The following is a 20,132-nucleotide window of genomic DNA, read 5'->3' as shown; positions in this document are numbered from 1 at the left end:
ACAGCACCGCTCTCTCGCGTCCTCTCTCGTTGAGTGCACTGAGCACTGTGGAGTGTAACTGTAACTTGTAACTGCCAACACCTCTGCCAGAGCGTGTCACCAAGGGCCCTTGGAATCCCTGCCCCGTTCCATTCCACGGTGACCATGCTGCACCGTGTCACCAAGGGCCCTTGGATCCCCAGTCCCGTTCCATTCCACGGTGACCATGCTGCACCGTGTCACCAAGGGCCCTTGCACTCACTGCCACCTGCCCTGGGGCCACCCCCAGCCCCCAGAGTGGCCCAGGGTGGAAGGAATGCCTTGCCCCAGGTGTGTCAGACAGCCCAACAGGATCTTTAGGAAGGGCTCAGACCATCAGCAAACGCTGCCCTGCTCTGCGGGCTCAGAGCAGCAGGAGCCCCCGCAGCTGCCGACGCAGCCGCGGCGGGAAGGGCACGGGGCCTCCACAGAAGCTGGCACGGCCTCCTCGGGACACGTCCCACATGGTGGCCATCCTGAGCACGGCCGTGGAACACAGACCAGGAACGTGTGGGCCAGGGCAGGAATGCTGCTCTGAGCCCTGGGGCCCGGGCAGCGCTGACAGCAGCAGGTGAGGCACAGTCCCCGCCCAAGCAGAGTTCCCCCAAGCCCTGGCAGCACCGGTGCCCGTCTCCTGCCCAGAAACCTGTGCCCCAAAAGGGCTTCTCTGCCCGAGGGCAGCCAAAGCTGGTGTGCACTGGGGGCTGTGCTCTGTCCTACAGGGGCTGTTGGTAGCAGCACCTGGAGCAACTGGGGGCAACATTTGGTGCGTGTCAGATGTTGTTGCTCCTTCCCAGAATGATTTTTTCATGGAAGGGATTAGCAGCAGCACAGAAACACCAACAACTACTGAACTTCACAGGACAAAGAGACTCCACTGAAACACTGTCATGTTTCCTTGTGCTTTTGCGTCTTTCTTGCACTCTGAAAGAAAAAGAATTGGCCCAAGCCCTGCTATTAAAATCTCCAGCTGCTGTGTGTCTTCCTGTGGCAGCTCACTGCAAACACAACTGGCTGCCTGCTCAGCTGGGCAATGGACGGCCACAAACAGGGAGGGCCCTGGTGAACATCTCTTTGGTCTCGTGGGGCAGCGAGGGCACAGGAGACAAAGACTGCTCCTCCCGAGTTCATGGGGCAACAGAGAGATTTTATTTCCCAAGCCCCCCCTTACACAGGGCATTTGAAAGACCAGGCCTGGAAGCTCTCATTGGTTTGAGCTCCACGCCCCTTCAGGTTCTGGCCCGTGAGGTGCCTGCAGTTTTGGGAGATATTTGATTGGTCAAGACCCCTGTCAATCATGGTAACACCTCACCCTTCTTTTCTTTATAAAATTCTGTGTATTGTTCTCTGTCACCCATCTGCAGGGGCCCTTTGCAAACATGGGGACAGAGGACAGCGTGCATCTAATTTACACTGGAGCTGCAGCATTCCCCTCCAGGAACTGTTAGGGGAGAACTCAGGCCACAGGCATAATGCTTCTTGGTTACAAATTGAACTTATCTCTAAAAGCAGAAAGCTATTTAACCCTGAGCCCTTACAAATTGAACTTATCTCTAAAAGCAGAAAGCTATTTAACCCTGAGCCCATTTAACCATTAGAGAAAAACCCAATTTTAAAAAACAACCTTTCAGCACTTGATCCCTTGGACAAATACTGAACTTCCAGAAAAGAGTCTGTAAACAGAAAAACTGTTTGCAAACATGAGAAATAATTTGTAAACAAGTAAAGTCCTTATATGAACTGTCCATGAGGCAGGTGATCATTTGTAATGTTGTCTGTGGTTTCCAGTGTCCATATTTTAGGCACCTGTATTGTACTGTTGTAGGATTTATTGTAAAACATGAGAACAGACTCAGAGGGGAGGAGGGTGTACCCTCAATCCAACCCCTTTCCCCTTTTTTCTTTGTCTAAGAAATAATAATAGGATTAGAACATGGATTTTGAATACTATTAACTTATGCAAAATTTCATCCACGTTTACTGATAATATTTTTCTTTACCAGCCAGGTTCACAGCGAAGAACTTGATTGGGAGATATTTTGATCAGGGCAAGGAACTTGGTTGGGAGACATTTTCTGTATTTCTATTTTTTCTAGTGCAAACCATATACTTTTTTCCCTTTGTTCAAAGTTAGAAATTTTGTTGTTGACTTTAATAGCTGACTTTTAAAATGATGACAAGTGGCAGAATTCAGTGAAAAAACTTTGCAACTGCAATTTGCTTATGATAAATCGATGTTCTATGTGTACCTCAGTGGATATTCTTTGAATCATACCAGTTTATCTTGAAACAATGCAAGAATAATTACTAGAATATTAAGAAAAGACACGTTAATGCACATACTAGGACTTCTTTAAGACAATGATTTACTAAAATATGAGTATCAATTTAATATCGATATCCAACTGAGATGGACAAAAACTCTCTAAGAGTTTAAAGTTAGAAAGTGTATGTTTATTGAGACAGCCAGGCAGTAAGTGGGATAATTCCCTAATGCACACTGCAAAAATCACAGGTATTACAAAGCTTTTTTATTTGCAGAAGTCTTGAATACACAAAATATGAATGCATATTCATATCCCTGTCACTTCCTCTGCTCCGCTTCATGTGCTAATTGGCAAAAAGGCAATTAAGCATGTGTGGTTCTGTTCCCTGAAATGAGTCGGGGGTCCATTTCGGGGAGGCGTCTCCAAAATGAAGAAGCAATATAAGCCTTCCTTGTTCTGACCTTTCTGCCTTTCCCATGGATACGTGACAAATGAAACCTTGCCGTTTTCCTGTGCTTAATGGATCCCTAAAGTATGGGAAGTCTGCAACTGTTTTTGTGCCCCTGAAATCTGTTTATCAGCAGGATTGGGGCTGGGATGTGCCCTGGTGCCTGGGACATCACCAGGAGCGGGGCTGGGATGTGCCCTGGTGCCTGGGACATCACCAGGAGCGGGGCTGGCTCTGATGCTCTCCGGTGCCTGGGACATGACAAGGGGCGGTGCTGGCTGGGGTTTGTTTGGTGCCTGTGCAATCCCAAGGGCAGTGTCACAGCGGGGCAGCTCTCAGTGTCCCCAGCAGGTCACAGTGTCCAGGGCAGCCCGTGCCAGCGGTCACTGCACACATGGGGCAGGCTGGGCTGGACAGGGGACGGGGCAGAAACGCTGCCCCGGGACTGGGGTCTCCCCCTGCCTCTGGGGCCCAGCCCCTGCTGGGAGCGCCTTGGGCAGGGCACGGGGCTGCTGCTGGGCCAGGGGGACAGGCCGTGCCCCCTGTCCCCTGCTGCTGGGCCAGGGGGACAGGCCGTGCCCCCTGTCCCCTGCTGCTGGGCCAGGGGACAGGCTGTGCCCCCTGTCCCCTGCTGCTGGGCCAGGGGACAGGCCGTGCCCCCTGCCAGCTGCCCAGGCCCCTCTGATGCCTGTCCCTCGTCCCTGTGGCTTCTGTCCCCACCACTCCCCACCACCTTCACTCCCTCTGTCAAAGCCCCACTCAACCCCTTCACAGTGACCTCTGGAAAGAAAGAATGAATGAAGGAAAGGAAGTGTTGGCTGTTCACCCTGGCTGGATGTCAGGCACCCACCAAAGCTGCTCTCTCACTCCCCTCCAGAGATGGACAGGAGGGAGAAAACAGAATGAAGGCTTCATGGGTTGAGCTAAGGACTGCGACAGATCACTCAGCAAATGCCATCATGGGCAAACCATTTTCAAAATTGGAGATATTAATGGAATTTTTGCTATCTGGATCAGGGCAGGATAGTGAGAAGTAAAACAAAGCTTTAAAAACACCTTCTGCCCTTTCCTCCCTCCTTCCCATCTCTACCTCCCCCTGCAGTGGGTGCAGGGAGACAGGGAATGGGGGCTCTGGTCAGTTCATCCCCTGTTGTTTCTCCTGCTGCTTGGGGAGAGGAGTCGTTCCCCTGCTGTGCCAGGGGTCCCTCCTGGAGACACTTCTCCATGAACTTCTCCACGGTGAGTTCATCCCACAGACAGCAGTTCTCCACAAGCTGCTGCAGCGTGGCTCGCTCCTCCATGGGCTCACAAGTCCTGGCAGGGCCCTGCTCCAGCGTGGGCTCCTCTCCAGGGGTTTGCAGGTCCCTGCCAGGTCCCTGCTCCAGCACAGGTTTCTCATGGGGTCACAGCCTCCGCTCAGGCATCCCCCTGCTCCAGCACGAGCTCCTCCAGGCGCTGCAGGTGCATCTCTGCCCTCCGTGCCCTCCACGGGCTGCAGGGCCCAGCTGCCTCCCCAGGGACTGACCAGGGAATCTCAGGGCAATCAGCTCCAGCAGCTGGAGCAGCTCCTGCCCCTCCTGCCCTGCCCTGCCCTGGGGGTGTGCAGAGCTGTTCCCCTCACAGGTCCTCACCCTGTTCCTCCCTGCTCACAGCCACAATTCCAGGATCACCCATTTCCTTAAATCTCTTATTCCAAAGGTGTTACCACCATTTCTAACTGGGCCAGCCTTGTCCAGCAGCCAGTCTGTCCTGGAGCCAGCTGGAATTGACTCTGTGGGACATGGAGGAACAGCTGCTCTCACAGAAGCTGCTCCTAGATCCCCTGCCTTACCAAAACCTGGCCATGCAAACCTGGTATAAGTATGGTAGGGTTTTTATTACCACTATTAATTCTTATTATTTCTATTCTCTCAAATTTTTGCTATTAATGGTACAGTTGTTATTATTATTACTAGTATTTTTAGTCTTTTGGACTCTATATTAATAGTGGCTAGATTAGAACTGGAAACAAAGGTACTTCATTGCAAGTAGCGGTTAGAGTTTTGTCAGCCTCTTGCCCTGCCCTGTTCTCTGTCATTGCTGTGTGTGAAGCTGCTGCTGCCAGGCCTCCCTATTTCCCTGGTTTGAGAAATTCCATGGCATTGCTCACATGTCAGAAAGAGAGGGGCTCATTCCATTCAAACACATGCTCTTAGCTCTTCGAGTCCCATTGTTGGAAGCTTGTTTTCTAACATTGTTGACTTTCTCAGCTTCTGTTAATATTTGTGATTTTATAACAAAATGTTCTTGGGTGTGATTGTGCAAGATTCTCTAATCAGCTTTCAGTTTGCTCTTGGGTTTCTTACCGGTGTGTCCGAGCTGAAGGCAGCATTTTGGGTGGGAGGCTTCAGTGGGAGGTGGGATTGCCTCGGCAGCAGCTGGTTTTGCAATGTGAGCAGCGCTGACAGAGATTCCGTGCGCTGAATATTCCGCCTGGTTGGAGCCGCAGTGCCCGGCTGGAGGGAGCCGGGCCGGGCGCTGCGGGTTGTGCCGGGCCGGGCAGCGGCCGCAGCCCCGGCAGGGCCCGGCCGTGGACACGGAGCCTTTGCTGGGCAGGGCTCGGCCCTGCGGCGCCGGGCGGGCGGTGCCGCTCCCGCCGGGAGCCTGCGGGAGCCGGGACAGCGAGAGAGCCCGGGCCGAGCATCAGCCCCGGGGCACGGCCCGGGAGGGGGCACAGCCCGGGGGTCCCGCAGAGCCTCCCTGCTCCAGAGCCGCGCCTGCCGCAGCGGGGCAGCTGCGGCACCTGCGGGGCACGGAGGAGCCGCAGGCGGCGTTCCGAGCGCTCCTTCGGGGCAGGATTTTGTCCCGCTGCGGGGAATTCCCGCGGGCCGGGCGGGCCGGGGCCGCTGCCGAGCGCCGCCGCCTTTCCCGGGAGCCGCCGGGCAGAGCTCTCTGCTCGGGGCTGGGAAAAACACCTTCACTGCCCTGGGAACATTTAAAAAGTTTAATACAGGACAAGAGGAGACAAGGGCCATAGAGCAAAGGTTCTTACGGCCGGGTGCATCTCGGCACTGAGCCAAGAGCACACGCTTATCTCCGGAGATACCCCTTGAATACCTTTTCCCTTACACCAGCCGGTTGCATATTCATAGTCCCTTATGCATAGTAAACTTTTTCCCAAGCTAGTTTACATATTCCAAGAACTGTTCAGCATGGCTCCTCCTCGGTTGCACCTTTTTAGGGCATGTGTATTCCTTGGTTGTGGTTTTGGTCCTTTTTTATCATCATCTTCAGTTTTGGCCCCGGCCCACACTGCCTTCAGACAGTGAGTGCTGATGGTTGGCAGATCTGTACAGGTGTCCTCATCCTGTGCTCACTGGATGTTATCCCATCCAAGCAGGAATTTTAACACAAGCATGCTTCTATCAGCTATGGCACTACTATGTCTGAGCTTAATCAATGAACAACAGAAATAAAAACTATATAACAAAGTTATTGTAACACCACACATATAAAATCCAGTGGAATATTTGCAAAAAGCCAATATTATAATATGTATCTATGACAGGGCCAAGGGCCGGGTGCCCGCTCGGTGGCCCCGGGACAGCAGAATTTTGGGGTCCCGGTGCTGGCTGCCGGCAGAGCCCCGGCGCTGGGCCGGGGATGCGTGGGACCCTCCCGCGGTGGGGTTGGGCTGCCCGGGGCAGGCGCTGCATCGTCAGCCCGGAGCCACCGGGGATCGCCCGGTACCGGCGGGGCGGGGCTGGGGAGCGGAGAAGGGCGGCACCGGAGCTGGGGGACCCTCTGCAGCCTGCGGGGTCGGACATACCGATAAGGGGGTCCCCGGGAGCCTGGAACGTTGTGAAAAACGCCAATCACTTGGTTTTTAAAATTTTAAACGTTTAATAATAATAAAATGGTTATAAAAATAGTAACACAATTAGAGTAATCAAATTTAGAGTTAGGACAATTACAAGACAATAAAAAGCAAAAAATTATAGACGTCCAGATGCTCTCGGACACTTAAGCCAGGACAAGCATGCCCTGTGAACAAAGGAATAACCTTAAAAGCAATAGCCTATTGCATATTCATGTATCTCATACATGATGCAGAAATTCCTTGCAAATTAGGAACTTTTCTGGATTTTGTCAACTTCTTTCCCTTAATCCTGGTGCTTCCATAAAGATGGAGACAAGATGGAAGAATGTTTGTCTTTTCTGATAAGGAGGTTGTAACTCTTTATGTGCCCCAAGTCACCGCCATCCCTGTGTGAAGAGTTTATTGATTATCTCATCTCTTGCTTGAGCAAGTAAAAAAATCCTACATCGCAGAGTTTCTATTTTAATATTGTTACCTAAAACTCTATTTAACACACTACTTAAGAGAATTAATACAGCATAACTTTCTAACATTACACATATAATATTCATTGTAACATTTGTGAAAAGCCAATCATAAAATAAGCATTCTACACAGAAAGTGTTGAAATGGTAAAACCAGTCAAAACCCCTTAGGAATTGGAAGGAAAACCAGAGGCAGTGGCAGCTAACACCTCAGAAACCCGTGGCTTTTGCTCCTCTCTTCGACCTGAGAGCTTCCTGGGCAGGGGCGACTCTTCCAATTGCACCAGCGTGGCCATGGCTGGGAAGGGCAGCGAGCAGATGGGTTGAGCTTCTCCTGCCAGCCCCTGAAGTGCCAGCTGTCATTTGTGTGCGCTGAGGATTCTGCTTCAGGCTCGGAGCTGGCGCAGCTGCTCCTGGGCGCTGCTCGCCCGCGGGCGCAGCGGTGCTGCAGCCGCTGTCCCGCACACAGGGAGGGCTCTGGAGCCTCCCAGGGCACCAAGGAGCGGAGCAGGGAACGTGCCGGGATCTGCTGCAGGACCGTGGGGCTGTGGGGGATCCTTCGGTCTCTTGGATGGGGCAGGGAGGGGGCAAATGGAATCAAGGTGAGACAGGGATCGGGCAGCCCCACGCCAGGCAGCGTTTTCTCCTCTGAGAGCTCCTCTGAGCTGAGCGAGCTGGTGAATCCTGCGGAGCAAATGAGACCCGGGAGCGAGGGAAAGGCTGGCTGGGAAGGAGTCAGATAAACCCAGTGGGTATTTCCCTTTCCAAGGGGCTCCTGGGGAGACAAAGGAGACAAGAAGGATTCCCCATCTCATGACATTCCCTTTTTTCCTTCAGTAGCCCTATTGCAGCCACTGCATACAAGAGTTTAGTTGATCCCTTTGATGCCAGGGAGCACCCAGAACTTGAACCTGGCTGGATCCAGCCCTGTCTGCCTATCACCGAGCAGAGGGAAAAGATAAAGAACCTGGGTGGGGGTTGAGCCAAAATGGCATTTTGCCACTTCTGATCTGCTCCCAGCTTTTGCAGCAGGGCAACAACCCCATCGCTGCAAACCACTCCCTTTTGCAAGGCACACGTGGACCTCGCTGGCAGCTCAGGGCTCCTGAAGGGGCTGCTGCAGTTGGCAACTGGAGCTGTTGTTGAACTTTTCACATTGCTTACCCCCCCCATCCAAATGCCATCAACTGTCTGAGGAAGGACACAAAAATATTACCCTGGAGGGGCCAAAAACTTGGAAAAGGATGAAAGAAATGTTCTGATGATGACAATGACAAAATAACACAATTTATTTTTGACAGCAAATGAGTAACCACAGCCCTCCAGCCCTCCCAGACTGGCAGGCCGAGTGGGGCCGTTTCCATGGCATGAGGAGCTGGCAGCCTGCAGAGAGAAACCAGAGAGCCACGGTCAGTCACAGAAGGCTCCTGTGCCCCTGTCCCACCACGGCCTGTGCCTGGGCCAGGCTGCTGTGTGCTCAGAGCCCAAACCTCCTGACCCATTCTCCGTTTTTAGAGAAGGGCAGAGTGGTAAGCCACATTCCATCTCCTCTGCTGAAGCACAGCCCAGCAGCCTCCTCAGCAGCTGGAAGGGCGGGATGCCCGTGTGCCTGGTTTCCTGGCTCCCCGGCAGACCAGGGGTTAAACGTTGGGTGTCTCCTGGATTGTCCCCAGAAAGAGCCCATCTCTGCACTGAGATACCTTTTTTCATTTGTAAATTAGGTCTTTCTTTCTCTGCCAACTGTGGTTTCTCCAGCCCCAGCTGCAGCCACTGGTCATATAAAACTTTAAGAATCTTTTTCTACAAGCACAACTGACTTGATGTATATTTTACATAAGCACAAATTATTCCATAACATATATTACAGTGGGGCTGCAGAGATCCCCTGCAGGTCCATGGGGATGCAGAGATCCCCCTGCAGGTCCATGGGGATGCAGAGATCCCCTGCAGGTCCATGGGGATGCAGAGATCCCCCTGCAGGTCCATGGGGATGCAGAGATCCCCTGCGGGTCCATGGGGATGCAGAGATCCCCCTGCAGGTCCATGGGGATGCAGAGATCCCCTGCAGCCCCTGGAGGAGCCGGGCTGGAGCTCGGCGATGCCTGAGAGGAGCTGTGAGCCCGCGGGCAGAGGGGCCCCTCTGGAGCAGCCTGTCCTGGCAGGACTGAGCCCGTGGCACAGTGACCCACGCTGCAGCACTCGGAGGGGGCTGTGCCCAGGGGATGGACTCCGCTCCGAGAAGTTCCTGGAGAAGTCTCGGCCGGGAGAGAGCGCAGGGTGCAGCAGGGAACGACTCCTGTCCCTGAGCAGAGGGAGAAGCCCCGGGGGATGAGCTGAGCATGGCCCCATTCCCTGTCTCCTGCCCTGCCGGGGGAGGAGGTGCAGCTGGGAGCAGGGAGGCGTGGGGAAAGCTGCATTTAAGGCTCTGCACTGACTTCTCCTGCTCCTGCTCCGAGTCTTTGGAGTTTTCTGCCAGAAATCTCTCCCCTGCCCCACCCACCCACAGGGCTTGGGGCAGGTTTCCCTTTTCGGGGGAAATCAAAGCGAAGCACTGATGCGCTAACGAGGGGCAGGAGAAGTGAGGCTCCTGGGCTTCCCGCAGAGGCGGAGGCACGGGAGGCGCAGGGCCGGGAAAGCCGTGGCGGGAGGCGCGGAGAAGTTTGTTTGTGTGGGCAGCTCAATCCCGGCTCGGGCCGGGCCCGTGCCGGGGCTGTTCCTCATCTCCGGCTTTCCCCTCACGCAGCCCGGGGGCGCCGAGAGCGCGGGGCGAGGCGGGGCCGTGCGCAGAGCCCGCCCCGAGCTCGCTGCCATTGGCCGCCGGTGCCGTCAGTCGCGGTCGCGGCGCGCTGATTGGTGGGAGCGGGGCGCGGCGCGGCCCCGGCGGCGGGCTGAGGGCGGCCGTGGCCGCGCAGCGCCGCCATTGGCCGAGCGGCTGTGCGGGCCCGGCAGCGGCGGCAGCGGCCGGAGCGCGGTGAGGCGGCGGCGGCGGAGCTCGGAGGCGGCCCCGGCGCAGGTGGGAGCCGCGCTGGGCTCTGCGGGGGCTCGGGGCCGGCTGCGGGCGGAGGGGGCGGCAGGGGGCTCCGGCGGCTCGCCGGTGCCGTGTCCGGCCCGTGCCGGCCCCGGGCTGAGGGCGCTGCGGGAGCGGCTGCCCGCGGTCTCCTTCCCGCCGGGGCCGGGCAGGAGCCGCTGCCGGAGCAGCGCTGGCTCGGCCCGGCTGCTGTGGGTAGGACAGAGGGGCTGCCCCGCGGCCGGGAGCGGGCGGGGAAATTCCCATCGCCGGAGGTTCGTGTGCCCGGCGGAGAGCGAGGAGTCCTGTCAAAGTGACTTTATTGCCGAGCAGGGGCAGAGGCCGTGGGGCATTTGCCGTGCGCTCTCTGCCGTGGCTGTAGTCCGCAGCCTCCTTTTTATCCTCATTTTCCCGGCCGATCTCCCTCTGCCTTTGCCCACCGGCTGAGTTCCTTGGAGGGTTCCGACTTCCCGATGCGCCTGCTGCCTGTCCTCGTTAATGTGCACCCTCCTTTTGTAGAACAGCCGATATTCATGGCTCTGTTAAGTCTTTGTTCTTCTCCTCGAAGTTCGGGAATGTAGCGGGACTTCGAGCAGCTGTCTGGGTCAATTTGAAACATTTATTGGACCTGATGGTTTCTCCCCTTATCTACATGTGCCTGGCCCTATCTCCAGGCAGATTCACTCCTTGACTCTGTTTTGTTCTTCCCGGGTCCTCTTTGGTTTTGGGATTATTCTCGGTGCCCTCATTCCCTGTCCTTTTGTCGCCGTTTGTGGATCAGGAGGCCTGGCTGCCACCTGCATGCCCTGGCTCAGCTGCTGGATGAGCTGCACTGCCAAGGTGTGGAGCATGGTAAAAAGATGAGAGTTGCTGCAGCACAGAAGAGGAGAAGCAGCATTCGTTTAACCCCTGGTCTGCCAGTGCACCACAAAATCGTGTCCCATTCCCATCCTTTCCACATTTGGGCCAGAACATGAGCTGCTTTCTTATTTCCTTTGTTAGCTTTTTCACCAGTTTTCCTTGGTCATCTCTGTGCCAACAGTAGTTTGAGTCACTGAGTTTTCCATAAACTCCTCCTTTTTCTGCTAACAGATAATCTGATCCCGTCCCCTGGTGAAATGTTGTGTTCCTCATTTCAGTGGCTTGGTCAGCAGGAAGGTCAGGAGTTGGAGTTGTCTGGTTGGTTCTTATTTGGAGGACAGCTTGTAATTTAATGATGCCATTGAAATGATAAACGGTTTATCTGTCTCCTGATAGGAATTGGTTTGGATTCTCAGGGGCTGGTCCGTGGTGTTGTAGGATTTGTTCTGGTGGCCCTTCATCTTTTCCCCATTTTGGGGTGCTCCCTTCAGCTGGGGCTCCATCAATTGGCTGATTTTCTCTAATGTAAACATCAAATACTTGTATTCTAACTGATTTTTCTGAACTTGTGGTAGCAAAAACCCCAATGCTCTAATCCACCCTATAAAACATAGACAGTGACAGCAGATGTTGGAGTGGGCAGAGGGATGATCCCCCCCTTATTTTAGTGAAGTTTTCCCAACATTCTCCATTTGCTGTTTCCCTTTGCAGCTTCAGCCATTTCTGTTGCAGTCAGAGATCCTCACCACGGGCTCTGCCTTCAGCTGTGCAAATTCCATCTGTGGGAGATGGCAGAGTTTGGGGTGAGGGGGCAGAGGGAATCAGCCAATTCCAGCCCCAGGCAAGAAACCCAAATACATTGTCCATGCTTTATCCCAGCACTGTCAATTTGCATTTCTTAAGCTCCTCTCCAGGCTGCTGGAAGGAAAATTCTCTTCCAGAGCAGCCATTGGATGACTCATATGTGGCCACCCCAGAATATGCTGCTTTTATTTTTTCTTTTTAAAGCATATTTTTAAACACACTATTAACTGTTAATGAGTTAAAGGATCACCTTTGTGATAAATGAATGCTCCAATTTATTAATTAATGAAAATTTATTAAATGATCAAAGTATAAATTTAGAGAAAAAAAAAAAAAGAAGAGCCACAATCCAGGCAAAAAGGGTCAGTGCAGAGCCTGGGTACCGGTGCTGGGCGAGACACAGGTCTGATCGCTACAGCAGAGGGTCTCCTCTGTTTCACACCGATTGTCCTGCCCGAGGCAGAGTCCCTTTCCTTCCTTTCAGGTCTGCACATATTCCTGTGGAGTTCTTTCTCTGCAAGGAGCTGAACAAAACCATGTCCGGGGAGTGATAAACATTCAGGATGTGTTCCCAGAATCCAGGAATCCAGTAATCCAGTATCGAGATGTATCTCACAGATGGCTCCAGCTATCTCAGTCTTAGATGTTTATCAGGTATTCATCATCCTGGTGGATCACCTTGGGGAACACCCATCTGTGGGCTGGCCACATTCATTCATTTGTAAATGAAGATCTCCTTCCTCTTGTCCAGGTGGTTTCAACACTGTGATGCAATCCCCGACACTGACTTGTGTGCTGAAAAATCTTTTTATAAGGGTATTTCTTACCAATACATACATAAAATATATATGGCAATTTTTATCTGCATGAATTATCCCATATACACAAAACAATCCCTCCCCTTCTACATAAACATAGTAATTCCTGCTTTCTAAACTTTCTACATAATTATGTGTGACTTTACTTCTACCCTGTACTACTATCCCATTTCCTAGTTCTTTATAAGGAGAGAAATCTCTTAGTTCCCTCAAGGCTTATTATCCCACTCTTGTCTTGGAATTCCCTGGTACAATTTGTAGACATCCCCTTCTCCCTGTATCTGCTCTTTGAATCTGGCCAAAGCATCTGCTGCCCTACCATGTAGATTTTCCTCCCCCAATTTCATTATTTTTGATACCTGATTTGTTTTTCCCATAGCACATTCTGGGTCTGTGGGCATGGCAGCCACCTGCATACCCTGCACTACTGAGTGTATCGACCTGATAAAGCATGGTATCAGGCAGGGTAGGAATATGATCCCAGCTATTGAACACAATATTAAAAAATATTACCTTTTTCCACCATGCTCCATCAAACAGATGATCCCACCAGGATGCTTGGAGTACGGAATTCCATTTTTGTACTGGGACATGTGCTACCCTTTTAATTTCTGTCACAGGCCTCTGATGGTTTCTCCATAGTCATCAATCTCTATAGAGCATTATGATTCATTAAACTTTCCACAGACCCCTACTCCCTCTGCTAGTAAATAGTCCAGGGCTATTCTGTTTTGATACACGAAGGCCCTCATTTGGGAGTGTTGTTTAGACAACAGCTCAAGGGCATTTGAGGTGTGGTTAGAGACCATGTCTACCACTGCCCAAAGTCTTATTAGTTGGTTTAACAGATAAATTGGGGTCCTATACCCCCAGCTTTCATCCTGGGCCCATGTTGCAGGACCATAATCCTCTATTATTCTTTCTGCTGGCCACTTCTCGCCCCAGGTCTGACCCCCACCAAAGATAGGGAATTTCTTTTTCAAATCCCTTCTTCTTCTGCTCAAAGTTTTGTATAAGGGGGCCCCTAGTGAGCTGTGTTCTGATTGAGGTAGGGTAAAGAAAACGTGTCTGATCAATTGAATAGTGCATGATCCTCTCCACCACTGAGGTAGTTTGCTGTATGCTTTCTTCCCACAAATCCAATATAAACCATTCAGGGCTTTCCACCTGACTTTTGTGTTTTTGGGTTTACTCCAGAATCCTCTCAATTCATCTAAGGATTGGTAAGGGTTAGCTCCAGAGCCTTTGTTCCAGCAGTGTTCAATTTTTTTCTCTCCATTCACATTTAGTGCCTTTTTCCCAGCTCCAGTACCCTACTAGGTACCTACTAGGTACTGGAGTACTCCAGTAGGGATTTCTGGCTGCCAGATTCTGCTTTTGTTAAGGGAATTTACTGTTGGAGTGGACAGACATGAAGTGTATCCCACCATTTCAGTGTGCTCCTTTCCCTCCCTGCTAATGCAAAATGTCCCAATTATAGCATTATCCCATTTCAGGAGTTGATCTAGAGCTAAGTTCTCACCTTTTCAAGGCCACTTCTCTGCAGACTTGAGCCCTCTGCAGATCCAGCAATTGGACAGCCCCAATTCTGTTGCAGTTTCTTGCATCAGATCCACAAATAGGTTTTGATCGGAGGCAGGGAAACTCCAACTGGTATATTGGTTTTTGAGCTGATCATATTGCTCGCTTAGGGTTCTCAGCCTTTCTTGCTCCATCCTTCTTTTTCTCATCTCTGCCTCTTGTCTTTTTAGTTCCTGTGATACCTGTTTAATTTTGCTCTCTGGGTCCACTCGCTCTTTGTTCTTGAAAAGCAGAACATCCTGTCATATTGCAAACAAACACGGTCATCCTAATCCTCTAAAAGGTCCAAGATAACTGGCTCATTTTTGAGGGACATCTTGGTCTCATATTTTAAGTTCTTCCTGACCCAGTATGTCTGTCCACCCATAACACACATTCCCAAGTGGTTATTGTCATAACACAATGGGTTAGCCTGAAAGTATGCTACAAACACTGACTCCATCCTTCCCCCAGTCCATACTGTGCAGTTACATTTATCACAGATCGGGACAGATATCTGTTCAACATTTCTTTTATGTTCCTTGTGCTCTGACTGCCCGTCCTTGGGGGTCGCCCTTTGTGAGTAACACCTTATTCTTTCTTTTAGCTTGCGTATCCCCTGCTGGGTGCCGTTTATGGGACAGTGCCCGCTTATCTTACCCTTGCCGCGGTTCCTTGGGGCTGGGGCTGTCGGAGCCTCCGATTCCCCGTGTGCTCTCCGGACAGTCTGTATGCAGAGCCCGCACCTTCACCGGGGCCTCACACCTCTGTGCTGGGCCAGTCAGTGCAACGCGTGCTGGTCTTGAGGCACATTGCTGGACTCAGATTGATCAGGATCCCCACGATTATTATTCCTCTGCCTTTGCCTGTGCCCACTGGGTTGACACCAGTGGTGAGGTAAACCATTTTCTCGGCAGCAAGAATAGTCTTCTGTGGTGTCATACCTGGACTGAGCTGCATACCTCCGTTTAAAGATGCTCCACCTTGGTAGTTTAACTGTATCTGCACTGCAGGGTACTTTATTTAACCTCCGGCACTCAACAGTAATGATTTGAGCTTTTGATCTCAATTTTCCCCTTAGCCTGTTTTGAAACAAATGAAAGCAGATCTCAGAGTCCGCTTCGATTATTCCTAGGCTTGTGGCAAGCTCTTGTTGCTGTCGAGGCAGGATGGGAATGAATAGACTTGACTCAGAAGGCTGCTGAGAGTAAAACTCCCATTTATTCAAAATACACACCTCTTTTATACAGAGCTTAGCAAGGATCAAATCTATTTGTTCTGAAGTGAAAACAACCCAGAGCATTGGTGCAAAGTGCTTGATGCACAGTGATAGAACTTAACTATAAACAACGTGAAAAACAAGAGAAATAAAGCATTATTTACATTCTTTCCCAGCTCTTTCCCAGCTTTTTGTCTGGCTAGAAACTCTCAGTTTCTTTCTTTGACTGAATCTGAGACCCACAGCTCTAAGATATGGCTAGTTCCCCTTCTAGGCACTTATCACATAAACCCTTTGGCCAATATTCCCTTCTACAGTGTGTGACCCAAACCTTGTTACAATACTCACATTTGAAATATACAAATGGATAACATTCACAATGAGGTTCAGTGCATCTTATCAGATCCCTGTCAGTCATTTACTTGGCCACCACAAGGTTATCTTCAAATCCCCAGGAGGAGAAGTGACTTTGCACTCTGGCATCTCTTCCTGGTGCTCAACCTTCTTCACTCGGGATGCGTGTGTCCACCCCTTTTCTGCTGTTTGTATTGCTGTATCTGTGGTTAAGAGGACGAGAAAAGGGCTTTCCCAGTCAGCTGTCAGTGGGGCTTCTCTCCACGTTTTTATGAGCACTTTGTCCCCAGGATGTACTTTATGTGTGGAAAAACCTAAAGGGGCACCTTGTGTTATTATTCCCTGCTTACGCAATTCCTGCAGATTCTTACTTATGGCTATGAGATGCGGCTGTGTCTTGTCCATCTTCTATCCTCAGATGCCCCACTGGCATACCATGTTCATATGGCATCCCATACAGCATTTTGAAAGGTGACACTCCAGTCTCAGAGTGAGGCATGGTCTGGATATTTAGCAAGGCTAAGGGGAGGCACTTTAACCAGGACATTTTTGTTTCCAAAATCAATTTTGCTAATTGAACCTTTAATGTTTGATTTATCCTTTCAACTTGTCAGAGCTCTGAGGCTGCCATGGGGTGTGGTATTCCCACTGGATCCCAACAGCATTGGCTTGTTGTCTAATAATTTTTGAGGGGAAGTGTGTCTCCTGGTCCGCATCTATGTATTTTACTAACCTATATCAGGGTATGATTTCTTCTAGTAGAAATTTTGATACTGTCTGAGCCATCACCTGAGAGCTCGGGAGGGCTTCTACCCTGTGGGTTAGTTTGTCCACTATTACCAATAAAAATTTATATCTCCCCACCTTAGGCAGATCAGTAAAATCTACCTGAATCATTTTGAAAGGTCTGTATGCCACTGGGTGACTTCCCAGTGCCAGCTGCCGTGTTTTTGCCTGATTAATCTTTTGACAAATCATACACCCCTGCACCTCTTGTTTTACCAGTTCATAAATCCCCTTGCACCCGAAGAATCCAGGGAATTGCTCTGCCAGGGCCTGGAATCCCCAGTGTGTTTGTTGATGTAATCTCCTCAGGATGTTTCTGCTGTAGTCTTTAGACAACAGCTCCCTCCCATCTGGCAATTTCCACTTACCTCCTTCTAGCTGGCCTCCTATCTTCTTGTACCCCTCGATTTCCTTCAGGAAGGGGTGGGGAGGATATTCCTGTACCTCCCCTTCTTCGATTCCTGGGGTACTTACCTTCATTAGAGGCATGCTTTTGGCCTCTTTGTCTGCTAAATTGTTCCCTTGGGTCCTGAACTGCATTCCTGTCTGGTGCCCTTTCACGTGGACTATGGCAACTGCCTCTGGCCCCCTTATAACCTTTAAGATTTGCCTGATTATTTCTTCATGCACTAGCCTCTTTCCCTGAGTATTGAGTAACCCTTGTTCTTCCCAAATCTTTCCAAATATGTGTACCACCCCAAATGCATAATTTGAATCTGTAAAAATTGTTCCTTTTTTCCCTTCTAATTGCCACAGGACCCTCAATACTGCGTACAACTCACAAGCTTGTGCTGACCATCCGGGATTCAGGGGTCCTGATTCCACTACCTCCCTGGTTTTGCCATCAGAAAATATCCTGATTTCCTTTTCCCATCTATGACCCTTGCAGAACCACCCACAAACCATTTTTCACCTTCTTCTACATCTGGCCTTATTTTGATCTGCAGCTCCACCACTTCTGCGCAGTCATGGGAAGGCACTCCTGCGGCTTCCCCAGCCAGGAATCGCGCGTGATTTTGCACCGAGGTAGTTCACAATTCCAAATCCCGGGAGTGGATTAATACAGCCTCATATTGTAGGAGCCTGGCGTCAGTTGGCCACTTGTCAGCCTTTTGCTGCAGAATGCCCCGACGGTCACCTGCGACCAGGGACCTCAGATAACGGGAAGCTGGACAGGACAGAACGCACATCCAACCAATATGATTAATGCAATGTTCTCCATTTATTCGAGAGAAGATGGCAGTTTTTATACACTTCTATATAGTTTATAGTTTACAAAGCACTCTCATTGGCAAGCTAACATTGTTTACCTTTGTCTTAAAGTGGCCTAAACCTTACACTATAAACCTATACTATTTCACACCCAGACAGCCCAGTGCTTTGCATCACACCTTAATACAATTTCTATCTGCACCACAAGCTCTTCATTTCTAACTGCGTCAGAGGCTGGAAGGCCTCACAAGCCCCAAATCTGTGGCCTAGACTGAGGGGAAGCTCAATTCTCACTCCAGACATAAATCATGCCCTCTCTCTCAGAAATTCTGAAACAGTCACCTTCTTAGCCTCCTCCACCAATACTGTCACTGCTACAATTGCTTGTAAGATCCCTGCTTACAGGATCTAAAAGCTTTGATACATACCCCACCAGCTTCTTGGCCCCTGCCCAATCCTGCGTTAAAACCCCATGGGCAGTGTGATTACTGATGTCTAGGAACAGCTGAAAAGGTTTCTTTACATCAGGGAGGCTCAACTCTGGAGCTGCCGCGAGGGTTTCTTTTAATTTCTTGAAACCCTCCTCATCCTGCTCTGTCTACTTTAGCTTGTCCGTGATAAGCTTTTCATGAAGAAACTTTTCCTTCTCACTATATCCCTCGATCCATTGCCTGCAGTATCCTGGAAGCCTCAGCAGCTGCCTGACCTCCTTTTTTGTTCATGGAGGGGGTAAAGTAATGATACCTGTTATCCTGTCCGGATCCAACTTCTTACCTTTTGTTAACCAATGCCCTAGGTACTTGACCTCAGGCTCTGTGAACTGTAATTTCAATTTGAGACCTTCAACCCTTTTTCCCCAAAGAAGTTTAATAGTGCTATGGTCCCACACATCCTCCTCCCTGAGTCCGGCTGCCAATAGGTCATCTACGTATTGTAGTAATTTGGTCCCTTTAACGGGCACAAACTCACTTAAGAGTTTTTCAAGGGCTTGTCCAAATAGGTTTGGTGAGTACACAGAATAGATTTACCACCCTCAAATCTTGCACCAGCCTGTAATTACCATCCGCCTTCTGTACTGCCAAGGTAGGAGTGTAATGTCTTGACATGCACAGTTCCAATGTGCCTTTCTTTATTAGATGTTCTATTACAGCCTTCAGTCCATTCCTGCCTTTCATGGGAATGCAGTACTGTTTAATCCTGATTGGATCCTCCGGTCTCTGGATCTCAGTGTGAATTGGCTCCATGTTTAACCTCCCCGCCTCTTCCTGAGTGGAGTGTTTAACCTCCCCGCCTCTTCCCAAATCACACTTTGGGATTTATCTCATTTTTGTCCTCAGCGGTTATTTTGTAATAACTTACTGTGAGGTGGGAGTCCTGTGCTATCAGGCTTATCCCAGAGCTACCATTAGATCCCCCCCCAGCAAATTATAATCTGCTTCTTCTACCAGTACTATGTTCCCCAGACAAAACTTATTTTCTATTTCCACATTTGTTAAAACCGGAACCTTAAAGGGTTCCCCTTTAGCCCCAATGACCACCATTGAATCCTTGCTTTTAGTACATCCAGGTGGCAGTCTCTGAACTGTAGCTCTTTCTGCGCCTGAATTGACCAAAAACACCAATTCTTGTTTTTGGGGTCTAATTTTTAATTTTATCAAGGGCTCTCCAGGTGTTCTGGACCCCAAATTATAAAGCCCCTGACACCTCTAATCCTCCTGGAAGATCTGTTCATCCTTCATTCTCTTCTTACAGTCTCTTTTAAAGTGCCCTTTCTGTTTACAGTAAAAGCACTCAGGGCTGCTTACCTGTTTGTTTATGCCTTTCTTCTGAGAGGGGTTAGGTTTTCCCTGGGGCTGTTGTGTTTGTGCCAGCTTTCCGGGATTTTGTATCTGCTCCTGTTTTTGCACTTCCCTTATTGGGCCACCAGTATCCTTGCCTGTGCTTTTTATTTTTCATCATTCCTTCTTATGTAAACCTTCTGTGTCTCCCTTAACAATTCTTGGAGGCTTTTCTCTTGACAAGTTTCTATTTTTTCTAGCTTTTTCCATATGTCCTCCCATGATTTAGCAACAAATTGTGTTTTAAACAGAATAGCCCCTGACAGGTGAATTAGGGTCGGTATCCGAATACATTTGGAGGCTCTTTCTCGGCCTCTCCAGCCATTTGGTGGGTATTTCATCCCTCCCCTGGCATTCCCCCAATGCTTTACTAATGTTCTGTCCCTTTGGTACCGTCCCCCAAATTCCCTGTATTACCATGTTCCTTAGCCCTATCATTTTAGACTGATCCTTCTCTGCCTGGGTGTTCTATGATGGCCTCTGTTCAGGCTTTCTCTCGTGCCACTCCCTCCTTGGGGATTCCTGTGTTCTCAATCATTTATTGCAGCCTGCCGTATCATGTCCTGTTCCTCGGCGTTGAATAACGACCTTAGAATGGTGCAGATGTCATCATATGA

The 20,132-nt window shown here is 50.3% G+C and overlaps 1 pseudogene; it reads right to left on the bottom strand.

The window, feature by feature from the left end:
* LOC144248806 (olfactory receptor 14C36-like) overlaps window positions 1-17,005 on the bottom strand; it is a 35,236-nt pseudogene extending 18,231 nt beyond the window's left edge.
* Between the last annotated feature and the right edge of the window lie 3,127 nt (window positions 17,006-20,132).

This window comes from Lonchura striata, unplaced genomic scaffold (assembly GCF_046129695.1).
Source record: "Lonchura striata isolate bLonStr1 unplaced genomic scaffold, bLonStr1.mat Scaffold_91, whole genome shotgun sequence".
Classification (NCBI taxonomy): domain Eukaryota; kingdom Metazoa; phylum Chordata; class Aves; order Passeriformes; family Estrildidae; genus Lonchura; species Lonchura striata.
The sequence above is the reverse complement of the archived record's forward strand: the minus strand, read 5'-3'. Positions and strand labels throughout refer to the sequence as shown.